The following is a 19,724-nucleotide window of genomic DNA, read 5'->3' as shown; positions in this document are numbered from 1 at the left end:
GGGAAAGCTCTGTCCTGAGGCTGTCGACACACCGTGTCCCCGGGGGCATCTGCCCCAGGACACGGTGCCCAACTCTTCCCCCATCAGTGGATTGCCTCCCTTGCCACGGGCTTTCCTTATCTGGAAAGTGGGAATAATAAAATTGTGTCGACTCCACGCCTTCTCTGCCCCCCTTCCCTTCCCAAGTCCTGTCATAGACAGCAGGTGCAGGACTTACAGGTGCAAGTCCCTGTAAGCTGGCTGCTGGCGGGAGGGGACCTGAGGCCAGCAGTGGGACGGGGCGCTCTCACCTGTTGAACTGTGAACCCACCTTTGATTCCTCAGGTTCAAAGCGGGTCCCAGCGCCCTGTCTGCTAACCGACTGCAGAGGCAGTTTATTAGCCAGCACCCAGGGAGGTCCTCTCCTTAGTTATCAACCACGTGTCTGCCCAAAGCATCAATTTTGTCTGAACACGTTTTGGCCATTTCCAAAAGTCAGCTCCCCTTCTCAAGGCCAAGATGAGCAAGTGGTAAGACTCAAGCATCCCCGCGGCTCTCCTGCAGGGTGGTCCCTCCCCGGCATGTGTGGCTTCCCGGCATGTGTGGCTTCTGGAAGGTCGGTGAAAATCAGCCGTCCAGGTGGGCTTCGGCCAGACCACGTGCAGAGGCCGCGCCCGGGGCTGCGGGTCTGAGGGTCCCGAGTCTGGGGCTGATGGCTTGACGCCGTTCTCCTTCCGCTTGCGAGCCCCCGGGACCCCTCGGCCCGGCCTGCGTTCCGGGGTGAGGGGGCGGGCGTCCACGCTCCCTGCTAGAGCTCGCTTCTAGCTTCCCAGGCGAGTGGGAGCTCTGGGTGCTGTTGGCGGAAGCCCTGGGCTCCGGGCTCCTAGGACCCTGGCTCAGGTCACATAAAAGAATTTAAGGACACGCCGTGGGGTGGGCCAGGGAGTAAAGAGTTTATTGAGAAACAGGAAAATGAGAAAGGTGCCCAGTACGAGGCACCGACCCCAGCGAGCTGCAGGGTGACGTGCCGCTGCCACCCCCGCAGGGCTTTCTGAAGTCTTTCCTTCCCCCCTCGCCATACTGGGGGCGGGCCTGGCTGTTGGCTGCTCTGATTGGTTGTCCCACCTGTCAGTCCCCAGGGGGCCAATGGTGAGGCCTTTTGAGGGTATCCCCGGTGTTTCCTCGCCCCCGAGGGCATTCTTGTTCCACCCCCTGGGAGCCCTCAGGAGGCCTCCGGGTGGGGTCTGCCGTCCCGGGGTCTGCCGGCCTCTCTGTGGCCCCTACACTAACCCGCCTCGGATAGGCCGTTTTCCATTCTTTTATTTTTTTAATGGGTAGGGTCCTCGGTGGGGTTTCTGCTCCTGGAAACTTAGAATGAGGTCTCCCTTTCCTCTTTCCCTCCTCTTTCCTCTTCCTCCCTCCTCCCTTCTCCCCTCCCTCCTCCCTCCTTTCTCCTCTCCCTACCCCTCTTCCTTCCTCCCCCTCCCTTCCTCTCCCTCCTCCCTCTTCCTCCCCCTCCCTCCTCTTTCTGCCCCTCCCTCCTTTGCCCCTCTCCCCTCCCCCTCCCCCTCCCTCCTTCTTCTCCCGCCCACCGGGTGACGCCCCAGGCAGTGGTGGCAGAGCCCTAGCCCCTGCCCTCCAGGTGGTCACGGTCCCCTTCCCCGCCACACAGTCCCCAGTGGTAGGGATCTGGGAAACCGCAAACGGGAAGTAAAACACACGAGGCCTCCCCGTGGAATGGAAAGACCCCGCCTGCCGTCCCAAGGATGGGAAAGGGGATGGCCCTTGAGGTGGGAGGCGCAGGACCCACGAGCCGCAGCCTGCCCAGCGGCTGGCAGAAGCCAGGCTCCCCGTCCTGCTGGAGCGGGACTCGGGGGCTTGCCCAGCAAGGCGCACGGCCAAGGTGAGGCGCCCCCACCGGAGGAGGAGGCTTCCAGTCGTGCCTGCCGCCAGCAGCTGCTCACAGAGCCGGGGGGGGCGAGCAGGCAGGGCCCGGGGATGAGCCCGGCTGTCCTGCCCTAGGCGAGAGCGCCTCACGTGGGGGACACCCGGGAGCTGGCTGGTGGCCGCACTGCGTCCCATGGCCCTCCTGTGGGGCGAGGCAGGTGCCACGTAGCGCAGGTGCAGCGGCCGGAGGGGCAGTGGTCCCCCTTTCCGGTGTGGTATCCCAGGTGCAGGAGGGGGTCCCAGAACAGGGAGGGAGGAAGAGGCTGGAGCCGACGTGCACTGGCAAGGGGGTCCTGCGGACAAGAAGGAGAACGGGTGTGCGGGGGTGCTACCCAGGAGGGGCTGTTCTGGGAGGAGGGAGGGTCCTGGCGCTCAGGGACAGGCTCCCATCCCGTAGACGGTCCTGCCGTGTCAGCACGAGCTGGGGTCCCAGGTGGGGGACGAGGCTGCGTGGCCAGGGAGCAGGGATGGCAGTGACTGGCTGGCAGTGAAGGGACGTCACGGCCACGGGGGGCTGAAGAGGCGAGGGGAGAAGACACAGCCCCGCGGCACCTTGATCCCAGCCCTGCAGGGCTTGTGGGGGCTTCCGGCTCCAGAACTAAGAGCGCAAAGGCGTGTTTTTAAAGCCCCTTGGTCTGTGGTGATGCTACAGCCCCCGTGGGAGGCCGTGGCCGCCCCAGGGTGAAGGGTGGGCTGAGCTCGGGGACCAGGTGCACGTTAGAGGCTGGGGCAGAACCCAAGCCGCCCACCCCCCACCCTGCAAGCAGAGGGGCCTCCGCTGGCACTTCAGGAACAGCTTTCTCTTCCTCTCGTGCCATCCTGTACTGTTCAGATTTTCTAGCCAAGAAATGGCTTTTTTTTAAAAAACGTCACTAACTGGTCTCCCAGAACTGGTCACAGCACCAGGCACATTTCAGGAACTCAGTCACTGCTAGTGCTGAGTGACGGTAAACTCAACTTGTTCTATCCTTCCAGATCCTACTGCTTTTTTAAAAGTTTTCAATTGTTATTTGTCTTTTTTTAAAAGATACATAGATCACAAAAAATGTTATGTCAAAAAATATAAGAGGTTCCCATATAGCCCACCCCCACCCCCCACTCCTCCCACATCAACAACCTCCCTCATCAGTGTGGCACGTTCATTGCATTTGGTGAATATATTTTGGAGCACTGCTGCACCACATGGATTATGGAACAAAGAATTATAACAGTGGGTGATAAGCAAACCGAGGGGCTCTTGGGGTACCTAAATCAGTATGAATGTTGTCTAAAAGGTTTCCAGGAGAAAATGGCATCTAGGAGGAGGTTGGAGGCAAATGAGAAGATGTGCAATTAATGTTTCAGGCCGTGGGAGGTGAGAACCAACAAGGGATTGCTAAGAATGGAAGAACTTCACAGTGATGGGAGCATGAAAAGTATTTAAGGAGTGGAAAAAATGTGAGACTGGTGAAATAAGTCAAAACCAGAAGTCATGAAGAGCCTTGCAGGTCATGCTAAGGGTTTTGACCTTATTCCAAAACACTGGATAGTTATAGAAGAAGTTTAAGTAGAGGGGTGTGACAGTTTGGATTTGGTGAATATCAGGAAATACCTTTTTTGAACTAATCCATTCTTGTGGTGTGAGATCTTTTGATCTCATTAAGTTCAATTAAGGGACCTTTGATTACATCACTTGATTAGGATTAGGGCTTTGGATTGGACTATGTCAGTGAGGCATGGCCCAGGTTGTGTCTTCGCCCTTTTGTTGTGTCCTGTATACACTGGGAACACACACAGAGAAAAGAGACCCACAGAAAAGGGAGCTCTGACGTTTTGACCCGGCCACATGAGGTCTCCAGCAGGTTTGCCTGCAGCTGCAGAATGATAGAATAGCCCCAGGAGGCTCAGGAAGAGAAGCCTGATGGCCCACAGCTGAGCTCCAGGAGAAAGTAGAGCCCTGCAGACCCGCGTCTTGCCTCACAAAGTGGCAGGGCTCCAGGATCTGCTAGCAGCTGACCTTTGGTGAAAAAGCATCTCTGATGATGCCTTGATTTGGACTTTTCCATAGCCTTGGAACTACATGCATTCACCCCAAATAAATACCTTTATAAAAGCCAAAAAACCCCCACAAAAACCAAAAATGTCATTAGAAGTTATCCATGAGGGGACATTGGAAGCCATTTAGCATTTCCTCGTTTGTACTCTTCTAGGTTAAAAAGAGAATTTTCACTCACACCTAACACATATTACGTTTTCTCTTCCCCTGGGGACCTGTCCCAAAGGTTGCATCTCCCACTCCAGCTCCCTCCATCGTTCCTGCCTTCTCTCTTCCTCTTTCCATCTCTCCCCTCCACTGCCTCCGACCCCCCGCCAGGAGGCCCCCCACCTTGCCTGGTGCAGACCGCCTTCTCTTCTTGCCTGCAGACATGATATCCTCGGGTGGCATTTGCTGCAGGGGCTTTTTCCCAAAGATTGCTCCTTTTTCCAGCAGCCCTCCCCACCTCCCGTCCCACCTGCCTGCATAGCCACAGCAACTACAATTTCTTGACACTTATTTCATTTTACTTTACTTTTTACAAATTGTATTTATTTATTTCTCTCCACCCTCTTGTTCACACTTGCTGTGTCTGTTGACTTCCTTGTTTCTTCAGGAGGCACCGGAAACCAAACCTAGGACCCCAGTGTTGGAGGGAGGTGTCTAATTGCATAAGTCTCCTCTGTTCTCTGCTTTGTTGTGTCTTTCATTATGTTTTTCTTCTTGTGTCTCTCATTGTGTCATCCTGTTGCATCAGCTCGCCATGCCTCCCCGCCACACCAGCTCACCGTCCTGCTCATCTCTCTTTAGGAGGCACTGGGAACCTCTGTTCTTGCTTTTGGTATGTCTCACATTATGTTTTTCTTACATCTCCTGTTGTGTCAGTTTGCTGCACCTGCTCATCAGACATTTATTTCAGACCAGGCAATGTGTTTGGGCTTTACAAATACAATTTCCATCCATGCAACGATTTCATAAAGTGGCTGGTGTTACCCCGTTTGAAAGACAAGCAAACCAAGGCTGTGTGAGTTTGGAAACTGGCATAAATGAACACAACCATAACGCTGAGCAGGACTTGCCCAGCCTGCCTGGCCTGAAGGCTTCCACCGCAAGCGGATGCTGTCGGCTTTAGAAGAGAAGGTCTGAATGGAAGACACTGCGGTCAGCCTGGGACTCACAGAGGCTGCAGGAGCCCTGATGGGCACTCGGGAGATTTCCTCCCCTCATTTACTCTCTCAACACAGGATAAGAATAATTTATTTTTTCTGCTGTGATTTTCTGTGGATTTCTGAGCATAAATGGTGCATGCACATATACTTGAAAATTATGCTTATATATTACGTACACTTAAAGACCATTCAGTTACCTTCAATATTATTTTTTTCCTAGCTTAAAATCATATCGATTTTGTGAAAACCTAAAGCGAAAAATGTTAAAAACCTACAATGCTTGTTTGGATATATAGCAGTTTGATATTTTTTATGAATTCCAAAAATAGATGTTGGATTATGTTTGTAAACTGGTCTGCTCCTCTGGGCAAATTAGATTATATTGGATTCAGAGGTTTCACTTTCACGATTAAATAATGATTAGGGCTTTGATTGGGCCACGTCAGTAGGACATTGTGTCCTTGCCCCTTTGGTGGGGGGGACTCACAGAGAAACCGCAACGCAGAGAAGTGAGATGGGAGTTTTTGACCTGGAGCCCGGGAAGTAAGCACATGGGAGAGAGCAGAGCAGCTGAGCCTGGGAGAAATGAGCCCCAGGAGAGAGATTAGCCTGCCTATAGCTGAGATAGGAAGAAGCTGGAACCATGGAGCCTTAAGAGAGAGGAAGGCTGAACGTCGGCAGCCTTCTTGCTGCAGCAGGTGGCAATAGTCTTTGGTGAGGGAAGTACTTTATGCTTTATGGCCTGGTGACTAAGCTTCTACCCCAAATAAATACCCTTTGTAAAAGTCAACAGATTTCTGGTATTTTGCATCAGCTCCCTTTTGGCTAACTACTAGAGGGTACAATGAGTGTGTGTGTGTGTGTGCAAGTGTGCATGTGTGTGAGATAGGTGTCTTTGGGTTGTTTGATCTCAGCCCCCTGGTAGAGCTCTGGGGCCTTAAGGGAATAGACTTTTTTTTTTTGCTTCACTTAAAAATTTTTAATTTTTTAAAAGATAAATAAATCACACAAAACAAATAGACTTCTAAATAACATGGTGGGAAGCGGATTTGGGTCAATGGACAGAGCGTCCACCTACCACATGGGAGGTCCAGGGTTCAAACCCCGGGCCTCCTTGACCCGTGTGGAGCTGGCCCATGCGCAGTGCTGATGCGCGCAAGGAGTGCCCTGCCACGCAGGGGTGTCCCCCATGTAGGGGAGCCCCAGGTGCAGGAAGCGCACCCTGTAAGGAGAGCCGCCCAGCGTGAAAGAAAGTGCAGCCTGCCCAGGAATGGCGCCGCACACACGGAGAACTGACGCAGCAAGATGACGCAAGAAAAAGAAACACAGATTCCCGGTGCCGCTGACAAAATTCCAAACCGACACAGAATAACACACAGGGAATGGATACAGAGAGCAGACAATGCGGGGTGGGGGGGGGATTAAATAAAAAATAAAACTTTAAAAATAAATAAATAAATAAATAACATGGTGACAACCCCTTGATGAACAAAAGGCGGCGCTGGCTAATGCAGGTGGGCACAGGAGGGGATGGCTTCTGGTCTAATCGCCCGCCCACAGTGGCCTCGGGAACCTTATTCCATCCACCGACAAGGACTGCTGCCTTCTGAAGACAGCACGGCAAGAGGGAGACAAAGAGGGGTCCTCCCCATCTCAGCCCTGGTCGCCAAGGGGAAGAAAAGGGAGACTAAGGTGCCCTTGGAAGGTCAAACCACAAACCCACACCTGGCAGAGGGCGATCCGGCGCCCTAGCCGGCGGGCGCTCCCACCCCGTCAGAGGCCTGCGTGTGGCCGGACCAAGGGCGGGCGGCCAGGCAGGGGCGGCCTGTGGGGGTGGCTCCACAGGGCAAGAGGCAGGAGCGTCTCGGGGAGGGACGCAGAGCCTGGTGGGGAGGCGCAGGCCTCTGCGCTGGAAATGGGGGGCAGGCCCACCCCTTCTTCTCTCTCCGACTTTGGGCTCACCCTGCTTCCTCGTGGTCCCGTGGCTTCCCAGAAGCCTTCCACGGCTAGTGGGGCAGCACCTGGGCTGCCTGACGTGTTCTCCGCCCTCTGAGGAGCACGTTTTCTGGCTCGCTCCAGCTCCTTCGCGCAGGTCGGGGCCTCCTCGCGGAGCTCTCATCCCAGGCATAGGCCACGCCCATTTTGCAGATGGGTACAAGGAGGCAAAGAGCTGGCTGCAGCTGGGGGTCGGGGCTCCACGCTGTGGGGTGAGCTTCCCGGGCTGATGGGGCAGGGGTTCCAGAACCTTCTCAGGCTGAACGGTGGACGTGAGATCCACGGTGGAGGCCCGTCGCTGCACTGAGGAGCTCAAAGGCTAGGCAGGGATGCAGCAGGAAATGGATGCTTTCCAAGCTCTGAGGAGGATGCAGTTCTAGAAACGGGTGGGACACAGCGCTCGGTGGGAGCCGAGAGCAGCGGGTGACTCTCGAGTTGCCAGCAAAAGCGTCCCTGGGAAGCTGGTGTTCGGAGCTTGCCTTCCCAGCAACATGTGCGAAGGCCTGGAGGCATTAAGTGCCAATGTGTTCCAGCATCTCCAGCTGCAGGGGGTGTGGGGTGAGAAGAGGGGGCGGGCGCAGCTTATGGGGACCTTGCGAGCCATCTTGTGAGCACTGGGTGGTTAGGACGAAGGGAGTCACGCTCCAGAATCTCTAGCTGTGGGGCTTTGAGGAAAGAGAACGGCAGGTGACGGGAGAGGGAGGTGGGAAGGCTCTTGGTCCCCAGGTTTGCACGTCACGGATTGAGATAAGCACCATGTGCGTGAGACAAACCTTAGGGGGGGGGATTACAAGTCAGCAAAGAGGGTGCAGGGGTCCCAGGGAGCTGGGGGGCAGGATGGTGGCAGCCCAGCCTGGCACTGGTCCTTCAGCCTAAGGTGCAGAGCCTTCTGGAAAAGAGTCTGCCCTCCCTCGGGCCCACGGGTCCCGTGCCAGTGGGGAGGTGCATGAGTGGGACTTCAGCGCTCCTGGAAACACCCAGCGTGCCCCCTGGCTCCTCCTAACAGCTGCCCCGGGCACGCTCTAAATACCTGCACAGGGTGTTCTCTCTTCTTTGGCTCCCAGCCTTTGTTGATGCTGGGAAGAACTGGCTCTTCTGGTTCTGTAAGTCGGTGATTGAGCCCGGGGGCCTAGGAGTCTTAACTTGACCTTGAGCTCCTCTTACCTTGGGGAGGCAGGGCGGGTGGCCTGCCAGAGGCCCTGGAACGGGACCCGGGTGCCAGCAGAGAGGGGCAGTTCTCCAGCCCAGGGAGTGCGCACACGGAGGGGAGGAGGGGAAGCTGGGGCGGTGGGAGAGGTTGTCTTCCCTCTGTCCTCTCTCTTTCTGGTTGTCCGTTCTATGTGTTTCTTTATGTTTTCCATAATAAACATTGACACGTGAGGTGGGTGTTATTTTCCTCTCGGTTTTAGAGACCAAGAAACTGAGGCAGAGAGGGGCAGAGTAACTCGGCCTCGGGCGAGTTCCCAGTACACGGCAGAGCCACGCTGCAGGGCTGGCCCTCTGGCACAGAGACACGGTGGTAAAAGCCACTAGGCTAGAGGTTCTCAAAGTGGGGTTCCCCGGCCCAGCTGCAGCCACCTCGCCGGGACCTTTTCAGAAATGCAAATTAGCAGGCCCCACCCCAGGCCTGCTGAATCAGAACTCTGGAGCCGGGGCCAGCAAACTGTGTTTTCACAAGCCCTTCGGGGGCTGCCGGTGCCTGCCCAGGTGTGGGAAACGTGGCGCTGAGCGGGCTCCCCGGGCTAGGTCACCTCTTGCGCTCGCTCTCCAGGGTCTCTCCAGTCAACACCATTCTTTGCTGTGCCTGGCGGGCTTCCCCGATTGTGGTAAGAAGCCAAGACACATCACCTGCCTTCCAAGCTGTGAGGGCTTGCAGCCAAAGCAGCTGTCTCACTGGCGTGTCCGAGTATTCTTTGCCTAACACCAGGACGGACAGAAGGACCCCGCAGCCCAGAACCACGGACAGGCTGCTGACCAGGGCCAAGAAGGGCTCCAGGTCATTGCAAACCGAGACCTTCAGCAAGGCCCTGGAAAGCCACGGCCTTTGCAGCGGGTGCCTCTCGGTGAGCCGAGCGTGCCTGAAAATGCTCCTCTGTGTTTCGTGAGGGGGCCTGTTATTCTCCTTCACGTTTCATAGGAGGTTGGCCGTGGTAGCTCTGTGGGCCTTGCGCCTTTGTTTCAGCGTTTTGGCTGCTGGGTGATCTGAAGGACAGATCTCTCTAGTGTCAAGAAATGCCGATGGCCCGGCTCGAGGCTGGGAGATGCTACCTGGTCAGTGGTAAAAGGGGAGTGTTCACACCTCCAGGCCGATTGCACGACCTCCTCCTCCTCACGTTAGAGGTTAGGGACCCCCAAAAGGTACAGCCCCTCAGCCACCAAACGATGACGACGAAGCTCAGTTCGCGAAAGCCAGGGAGACCGGCTAAGTCCCGAGAACACGCAGGCGCCCTGGACACGCGCCAACCTTCCTGTTAACAGCCCTGGAGAGCCCCGCCCACGGCCGCCCTGCTGCCCTCCTCCTGCCATTCGCTGAGTTCCTGCTCTTGAGCCACATCTGATTGGGCGACATTTGGGGACACCTCTGTTGCTACTCAGTAACCCAAGCATGCCCGCGGGGCCCCTCCCACCCAGAACCCAGGCCCCGGGAAGGCGCCGCTGGGGAGGCCGGGGTTTGGGCAGTATCCCCCCACTTCCCTGTCTGGAGACGTTGCTATGGGGGAAGAGCACGGCCCCCTGCCCGGGACAGTGCGGCCACCAGAGCCCTCTGGCCTCCCTGCCCCTCCTGTGGCTCCACCACGCAGCGCTGCCACCTGTGCGGTGGGGGCGGGGGCTGCGAGGCGAAGCGCGCCTGACGTCACCTGCTGGGCAGCCTATTGGCCAGAGGCAGGCGCGCGGCTCCCCGGTCCTCTTGATGGGAGGGGCTGCACAGCTGCCCTGAGGGGCGTGGATTCGGGGTGGGGGGTGAGGGTGCCCCCGGCTGGCTGCGTTCGACTCCCGCAGCAGCCCAGCGGGGCCTCGAGAGGCTGGGGTCCTCGTCCTGGCCAGGGTCTGGGCTCTTGTCCTCGACACTCCCGGCTTGGGACCACAAGCTGGAGTCCCCCAGCGCCCTCGTCCTCGCCTCGGGCCCCTGGGCACCTGCAACGCCCGTGTGCAGGGATGGGTCCCCTTGCAGCCAGCTCGGGCCGTCCCCTCCCTCCTCCGCCCCTCCCTTCCTCTCCTCCCCTTCCCCCTCCTCCCCTCCCTGGGCGCCCAAGGTGGGGGGTGACAGGCGGGCTCCCTGCGATGGCCTTGGTCCGAACTGCTGCCGTGTGTGCGTTGGCTCTTAAATAATTCAGGCTGGCACAGATTCAGGGATGAAGCAAACACCGGAGCTGCGCGCCAGGCAGGCTCCAACACGGCGGGGTCGAGTCATCAAGGAGCAGTGAGGCAAGGGCTCGGTTCAGGATGTGCCACCTGTCCTGGCATTCGGCGGGCGCGGTGCCACGCTTGCCTGTCGCAGAAGCCGTGGGGCTGGCCCCCGGGGGAGCTCGAGGGGCACCCAGCACCCCTCTGGCTCTTTTCTCTTGCCTCTTCTACCCGGGACAGCGGAAAGCTGAGCACCCACCTCCCCGGCCTCCCTTAAAGCTGGCGGTGACTCGGTACGTTTGGCAAAAAGCCAAGAACGGCCCAGCGGCTGCCCTGACACCCTGATGCACGGGAGCTTTGTGGGGACCCAGCTCAGGGCTCCTGCGAGGGGGGACAGGCCGTGCCCACCACTTTCCCTAGGCGTGGCTTACTCTCTTACTTGCCGCCTGATGCACCCTGACTGACAGTGACTGTGATTGGCAGGGACCTAGCAGTTTTGTTTTTTTAAAATTAATTATTTAATTTATTTATTCCTTCCCCCTCCCCCTGCCCCTTGCTTGCTGTCTGCCCTTCGTGTCCATTTACTGTGCGTTCTTCTGTGTCTACTTATTGCCCTTTGTTGTGTCACCTTGCTGCGTCAGCTCTCCACGGGCGGACGCAGGCTGTCACCTCTCCGCGGGCACGGGCATGTCTGCCTTCACCAGGATGCCCTGGGACGGGAACCCAGGGCCCCCCGTATGGTAGACGGGAGCCCAGCTGATTGAGCCACAGCCGCCTCCTGGCCTGGCCGTTTTTAATTTCTGCTTCTTCCAACCTTTGGTACAGGGTTGGCTAGAATTCCCCCCTCAAATCCACATCCACCCGGGACCTCAAAACATGACCTTATTTGGAAATAGGATCTTTGCAGATGTGATGAAGAGAAGATGGAGTCACCCTGGGTTAGGGAGACACCCACAGTGGGGGGCTGGCCGCGGAGGTGGAGGAGGAGGCAGCGTGAGGCTGCCGGTGCCAAGGAGGGCAGCCAGGGCCCGCAGCTGGCAGAGGCCGGCGGCTCCTTCCCTGGAGCTGGCCCTGTGGCACCTGGCGTTTGGACTTCAGCCGCCAGGGCAGCGAGGGGCTGAACTTCTGCTGGGGGGCTTGGCTCAGTGGCCCCCGGGTGTGTTCCTCTTGCCCTTGCCCCTCGCCCCCTGCTTCCCGCCTCCTTTCCTTTGCTGAGTGCTAGATTCCTCACCTGGAGGGGAGAGGAAAAGGGGAGAAGGGAAAAGAGAGGAACTCTGCGAGGTGCCGATGTACCTTCCTAGCCGTTCCGGTGCCCCAAGCAGCTCCTGCCGTGTTCTTTATTTTTATTTTTATTTATTTTTTAAAGATGTATTTTTTTAAATTTCTCTCCCCTTCCCCGCCCTCCCCTCCCAGTTGTCTGCTCTCTGTGTCCATTCGCTGTGTGTTCTTCTGTGTCCGCTTCTGTTGTTGTCAGTGGCATGGGAATCTGCATTTCTTTTTGTTGCGTCATCTTGTGTCATTTCTCCATGTGGGCGGCACCATTCCTGGGCAGGCTGCACTTTCTTTCACGCTGGGAGGCTCTCCTTACAGGGTGCGCTCCTTGTGTGTGGGGCTCCCCTACGCGGGGGACACACCTGCGTGGCAGGGCACTCCTTGCGCGCATCAGCACTGCGCATGGGCCAGCTGCTCACGGATCAAGGAGCCTGGGGTTTGAACTGCAGCCCTCCCATGTGATAGGCGGATGCCCTAACCACTGGGCCAAGTCCGTTTCCCTCCACCATGTTTCTTGACCACCTTATAGGGCTACTCTCAATCCAGAAGCCCTGTCCCAAATTGCCTGAGTAAGACTTGTTGTGTTCTTGACCAAAGGGAGTGATCAGCAGGAACAGCATGGGCTGGCCGTCAAGTATGAACATAGCCCAGAAGCAGACGTGGCTCAACGATAGAGCATCCGCCTACCATATGGAGGGTCCAAGGTTTGATCCCCCCAGGGCCTCCTGACCCCTGCGATGAGCTGGACCACACGCAGTGCTGCTGCTGTGCGCAAAGAGTGCCGTGCCATGCAGGGTGTCCCCACGTAGGGGGGCCCCACGTGAAAGGAGTGCGCCCTGCAAGGAGAGCCGCCCCCCATGAAAAAAGTGCAGCCCACCCAGGAGTGGTGCCGCACACATGGAGAGCTCACGCAACAAGATGATGCAACAAAAAGAGACCCAGTTTCCCGGTGTTGCAGGAGAATGCAAGCGGACTGGAAGAACACACAGTGAATGGACACAGCAGACAATGGGGGAGAAGGGGAGAGAAGTAAATAAAATACATCTTTTTTTTAAAAAAAGTATGAACATAGCCCACCCTCCACCTGCTGCTAATCATGCAGGCCCCCACTTGCCCCACGGCTGCACCCCTTTTCCCCCCTGCCTCCCAGTCTTGAGCAATGCAGGCATCTGGTCTCTTCCAGGGGAACGTGGGAGCTGGGACTGGTGCCCGCAAAGCCCCTTCTGCAAGACTTATCAGACACAGCGAAAGATCCCAGGAGAACAAAACATGACCTTTTTATTTTTCATGCAGTGTTTTTAAAATGTGTGATTAAAGAGAGAGAACATGAAATTTGCTTTTAAAACCATTTTCAAGGTTGCAATCCAGTGGCATTAATTACATTGGCAAAGTAATGCAATCATCACTGCTATTTCCAAAATTTTTCATCATCCTCGATAGAAACTCTGGCCCCTGTAAGCAGTAACTTCTCATCCCTTAGACCCAGTCATTGCGAATTCCTTGTTTTGAGACGAACGGGCATTGCCATCAGCTCTCAGAGGCACAGCGGGGTTGTCCCCAGGGTGTCACCAGGCCACCTTCCACAAGGCGGAGCCCCCGAGGCAGGTTGACGGGCTGCTCCGCCCCAGGCCTGGAGCCCCCAGTCCTGCCTCCAAGCAGGATGCCCAGCTCCTGTGCGGGGCCCGCGGCTGCCCCCTCCCTGGGCCTCGTCGCGGGGTCCAGGACTTCCCGCCTCGCCGCCTCCCAGCCTTTCAAACGAAGCCTGCCCCTCCGTGGGCGTGTTCGAGGCGGGGCACTGGCAGAGCGGGTTAACGACAGTGAAGTATTAGGTAGCTCTTAAACGGGTTGCCTCCAGCTGGTTGGCAAGGTGGGCGCTTTCTGCAGACGCTCCTCTGCCGTGTGGAGGGGGGAGGAGGTGGGGACGATGGTTTAATAGGAATTCATAGGTGGGGGGCCCGCCCCCTTCCCAGAAAGAAGGACCCTTTCAGTTTGCCTTGATCCATCAGCCAAATCTTGCAGGAAGAATAATTACTGTTTATTGAGCTAAAATTATGTACTAGATTTTTTTTAAAATGTCCATCTTTTACATCCTTAAGTTGAGGGTTATCTCCGTTTTACAGGGGTCTCCTTAGGTAGACCTCAGGACTTTCCAATGCCCCAGTCTCTGTATTCCCAGACTGCTTTCTCCCCCCAACTCTTTACTTGGGCCACGGTGTCCTGAAGGTGAGCTGGTTTCCTGCCTTCAAGCCTTCGTTTCACCTAAATTGCTTTGGGAACTGTAAACCCTCCCTTTCCTTCTTCTCTCCACCCACTGAAGCACAATCAGCTGACTTTGCAGGCCACCTCCTCCAGGAAGCCCTCAGTGAAGTCCCAGTAGAAGCTGTCCCCGGCTCACCTTCTGAAGAACTGTAGCCCTAAAACCCCTCTAGCCCATATAAAACCCCCACCTCGTTTGACTATGGCCCTCGAGAGGCAATTCCCTCGGGGTCCTCTGAGAGGCCATCTGTGTTCTGGAGAAGGGTGGCATGGGGAGGGCTGAGACGGTTTCTTACCCTGTATCCTCCCTTACAACTTTGGGTGTACTTTTGAATAAATGAATTGAAATAGATGCCTGTTGGATGAACACATGCTTAGCATCTCAGTGGGGTAGGAAGGCTGAGGAAGAGAAGTGCTTTAGGAACTTACAAAGTCGAAGACCCCAAAGATGCACATATGCCCTTGATTTATTAAGGACCAAATGAGATGACACTGCCTTCCTTAACGCAGTCTTGAAACAGGATGGCCATTCGGCGGCTCCGCAAGGTCAAGGTCGCAGCTTCTCTCCGTCCCTGCTCTGCCAGCCCCAGGGCTGGCTCGTCCTCATAGTCTGGACCCTGCGTGGCTGCCCACTGGCCTCAGCTGCAGACAAAAGTGCTCAGAATGGAAGGGGACTCCTGCTCCTTGTGCTCCTCTTAAGCGTAAGGACACGTTCTCCCAAGCCCCAGTAAGGCCTCTCTTTATATCTCGTTGGCCAAAATTGGTCACCTGCCCATGCCTCTGTTTTATTTTATTTTATTTTTTAAAGAAATTTCAAACCCACTCAAAAGTTATTTTTAATAACTATTCAATACCTATTCAAAGCGATTTTTTGGAACCTATTCAAAAGAAGAAGACAGAATAAGAGAAAACGTTTGTGTCCTTGGGTTAGGCAAAGATTTCTTAGTTACAAACCCAAAAGCATGATCTATAAAACAAAATTAAAAAAAGATCAATTGGACTTCATCAAAGTTAAGAACTTCTGCTCTTCGAAAGCACAGTGAATGAAAAGGCAAACCACAGCCTGGGAGAAAACATCTGCCAATCACATATCTGATAAAGGCCTTGGATCAAAGCACACTAAAAAACCAAATCTCCCTGTATTTTAAAGAGGGCAAATGATTTGAATAGGAACTTCACCAGAGAAGACATAGGAATGGCAAATAAGCACATGAAAAGATGCTCAGCAGCTGCAGTCATTAGAGAAATGTGAATTAAGATGACAATGGCCTGTTACTTCCTACAGATTGAAGGACTGGAATGAAGACAGCGGGCCATACCAGGTGGAGGCAAGGCCGCTCAGGGCCGGGAACTCTCAGTGTAAAGCTGTACAACCACTTGGAAAACAGCGTGGCAGTTTCTTAGCACCTGAAACATCCACCTACCGTGTTTCTTAGCACCTGAAACATCCACCTACCGTGCACCGCAGTCCTTCCACGCCTGGGTATTTATCAAGAGAAATGACAGCGTGGGCCCTTGCAAGAACTTTGCACAAATGTCCACCGCAGCTGTATTTGTAATAGCCCCAAAGGGAAACAAGCCGAAGGCCCACCAACAGGCGAGACGGGTAAACAAAGTGAGGGCAGCCCTGACGAGCCAAGGGAGGTGTGCTCTTGATGCGGTGCTGGTTTGCCTCGCAGGTGTGCACATTTGCCAGAACATAGCAAATCATACACGTTAAACAGGTGCACTTTATCCCACGGCAATTGCACCTCAATAAAGCTGTTAAGATTTTTTTAAAGATGAAATTTGATTAGTGGCTATGTGGGGCTAGGGAAGGCATTCTAAGGGGTGTGGAGTTTTTCTTTTTGGAGTAATGAAATAATTCTAAAACTTTTTGTGATGATGGATGCACAACGTTGTGATTATACTGACAGTCATTGAGTATACACTTTAGATAGATCTTATGGTACGTGAATATATCTCAACAAAACGAATAATGAAATATTATTAATGAAATAATAATATTTATTATTATTTAATGAAATGTTCTAATAATGAAAATGTTCTAATAATCGAAGTGATGAATGCACAACTACGTGATTATACCAAATACCATTGATTGTACACTTTGGATGAATTGTGTGCTCTATTAATACATATCAATAAAATTTTAATAAAAGATTTTTAAAAATAAAATGGTTTTGAAATCAGTCCTCTTCAGGGGCAGGGAGGGGCACAAGGATACTCCTTTTATTTTTTTGAGGTACCAGGGCCGGGAATTGACCTGGGATGTTGTACGTGGTAAGTCAGCGCTCAGCCACGGAGCCACATCAGCGCCCCTGAGTTGGTTTTCTCGTTGTTTATCGTTTGTTTGTTTTTTAGGAGGCTCAGGGGACCAAGCCTGGGACCTGCTCTGGGAAGCGGGTGCTCAACCACTTTGAGCCCCAGTCGCTCCCCGACACAAGGATGCTCTTAAGAATGAAAGAAGTGGTGGCCATCCAGCGTGTGTTGGTGGTTACGTGACTTTTAACAATTGCCAAATTCACCAAGTTGCACACTTGAAATCGGTGGGTTTTACTGCATGCAAATTATAAACTGATAAAGCTGGAGCACTTCCTAGCACAAAGGGCCAGGAAAAATACTGTGCTGTTTCAGAATTTTCATCTTCGAGTAAAGTGAAAGTAGTATTTATAGAGAAAAAAAATTAAAGGCTTTCTTAAAAAAATAAAAATAACAGCTTTTTGCAGTAAAGGAAAAAAACAAACATCTTTATATTGATTATCTGGTTGTTAAAAAGGAACTATAAGCTAGGGAATTATTCTTGATTTTTAATCACATTCTTCCATCAGTTTGTTGTATCTGAGGCTGGGTTCGTGGTCTTTTCCTGAAGAATATATACTTTTCAGAATTGTCTTATTACCTTTGGTTTTTCATAAAACCTCCTTCAAGGAAGAATTCTATGGTTAAAAATTGTGAGTTTGTTGCTGCATTAAAGGGACCCTTTCCTGTTGACCAGGCCATCGCTCGATGAGTACCCAGCCTGCACGGTAAGATCTGAGTTGCTTTCGCTAAATGAAGACTGTCTGAATTTTTTTGGTAATGAACATGTCAATATTTCTGTCTGGATATTTTCCCAGGTTTTATATTCTGACTTCAATTCAGAGGGATTCTTTGTTCCATTAATGGTTTTTAAAAGGCAAAATGTGTTGAGTGTTTTTTTACAGATGGTATTTTTTAATGCTTTGTTAAATTCATATGCTGAGAATCACAGGCTTCCTCAATTTTATTTCATTCTGGTAGATACTCTAATACATCCAGTTAAAAGATGAGCACTTTCAAAAACTTGTCCTATAAATTGAGACATTCCAAGGAAGAATTTTAGAATTCCAAAATTACTCTCATGCACTATTGGGACAGTTCACCTGTTAGAGGTTTGCAGTAATCAACAAGCTGTGGCTCAGTTTCCCCTGATATGCACTGGGAAAGGCTAACCCCATCCCCCATAAGCCTACATGTCCAAGGGCATGGCACTTCCCACAGGTTAAATAAAGAAACCACGTAGAGACTGGAGTAAAGGGAAATGGAAACCTTCCCTACCTGCGTATCAGGGGGAGATAAAATCCCTACAGAACAAAGAAGCATCTGCTCCTGCAGCATTCCGAGAAGCCATAACTCCCTGACCCACTCTTTTCACTGGGACCCTCAACCCCCTCCCACCAACTATCATTTACCTGCCTAGGAAAGTTCTGTATAAATTCTAATCTCCCCTTCCAGGGGCAGGCTGAAGTTTCTCTTTGACCCCCACTATGCTGGTGGGGGGGCTGAAGTCTGTTCTTCAGACCCCCTCCATTGGGAGAGCTTCTCAATGAATCTTTCTTTGTCTATAGTTATATCGGTCTCCGTGTCCCAGGAAGCGCCGTGGTTTCTCCAACATTGCCTCTTTTCTTTTGCAGGGATAAACTTAAGATGCTTTCTGTTTGCAATCTTGTTTTCAATAATTTAAAGGAAGTTTTTAGTTCATTATTTGTTGAATAGTTTAAAGATTTTCAATGGATTTTGAACAAAATGAAATACAAATTTAGAAGACCTATTTACATAGGTACAAAATTCACTTTCATTGAAAATCATTCAGACTGATTTACAAAGTACTTTATTTTTTTTTAAAGATTTATGTATTTAATTCCCCCTGGCTTGTTCCTTTTCTTTTACTGTCTCTTCTCTGTGTCCATTCACTGAGCATTTTTTCTGTATCTGCTTGTCTCCCTTTTGTTGGGTCATCTTGCTGTGCCAGCTCTCTGCAGTGCATGGGCCATCAGCTCTCTGAGGCGCATGGGCCATCAGCTCTCCAAGGCGCATGGGCCATCAGCTCTCCACGGCACATGGGTCATCTTTGCCTTCACAAGGAGGCCCCAGGATGCGAACCCAGGGCCTCCCATATGGTAGACGGGAGCCCAACTGATTGAGCCACAGCCACTTCCCTACAAAGTACTTTTTCAAAAGCCAAACATTTCTGAAATCTAACCCACGCTGGGCTACACGGGAGAATATGGGCTATCCTGATGAAGTTCTTGTTGTAATCTATTTTAGTGTTGTCACAGCAATTTTTTGATTCAAAAACTCTAAAGCTGTATATGTAAAAATATTTGTAAATTTTGATACCTGCAACTTTTATTTCAATTGGAGGTATATCATAGCTTGTTAAGACTAATTTATTTATTATCTGTTCACTGCAACACTCGCCAACAATATTTTTGCTTTATAATTTCTTAATTTAGTAATGTGTTTTTACCATGATGCTGTATGACCTCATTTGTTATTATAACAAAAACAAATAATTATATCTTCAACATTGAGTATTTAACTGATTTTACTATTGCATTTGCAAAAATATCACCTGATACATCTTCAACACTATGAATGTTCAAAAGCTTTTATTTAATGATTTGAATAAAAATTAAACCATTATTCAAACTAGCTTAATTGGCTTTTCTATTTGAAGCATCTGATAACATATAAAACTGACATCATTTAACTGTGAAATTCTGCTAATGGAGCCAGCACAGTAACAGCTACCGCTTCATTTATAAATGCACAAGAAAACTTGAAATTGAAAATGAATGAGACTAATTAGCGCTGTCATTTGACCTAAATGAAAAGCAATGCTTCCCAGGGAACTGCCTAACTCAGCTGCACATGCTCCATCTTCGTCTTTTGGCAGTCTTAAAATAATTGCTAGTGTTTGAAGTAGATGCCGACGCTTCTTTAGTAGATTTATGTCTGCTTGTATTCACACGACCAGCGTTAATAGAGGATGATAAATTTCAGCAAACACTTTGTGTAAGCTAGACATTTATAATCAGCTTTCCTGAGAAGCAGAAATCCAACAGCTTAATTTTTAAATTTAACATGCGCTTTTTAATTTTTTTTGAGCTCTTGATGGCCAAAATGGTTTTTTGCAGATATTTTAAAAAGCACGGCCAAACCATGAAATAAATAGTTGTTGCAGTGTGGCCATGTGCTCCAAGGCTGGTGGGTGTTGCTCCCACTCCTGCTGCCCTCCCCGGAGCCACGGCAGCCACGGCACCAGCCACGGCTGCCCCTGGCAGCCATAGAGCCTCCGTGGGTGGGAGGAGGGCACTGGGCACAGGAGCCACGGTGAGACGAGCCAGCCGACCCTCTGTAGTGCTATGCCAGCACGGCTCGGGCTCCGTTTCCTGAATATGTGTTCCACACCTAACATAGAACGTCCAGCTTCCCATTGACCT

Source organism: Dasypus novemcinctus, chromosome 4 (assembly GCF_030445035.2).
Source record: "Dasypus novemcinctus isolate mDasNov1 chromosome 4, mDasNov1.1.hap2, whole genome shotgun sequence".
Lineage (NCBI taxonomy): Eukaryota > Metazoa > Chordata > Mammalia > Cingulata > Dasypodidae > Dasypus > Dasypus novemcinctus.
The sequence above is the reverse complement of the archived record's forward strand: the minus strand, read 5'-3'. Positions refer to the sequence as shown.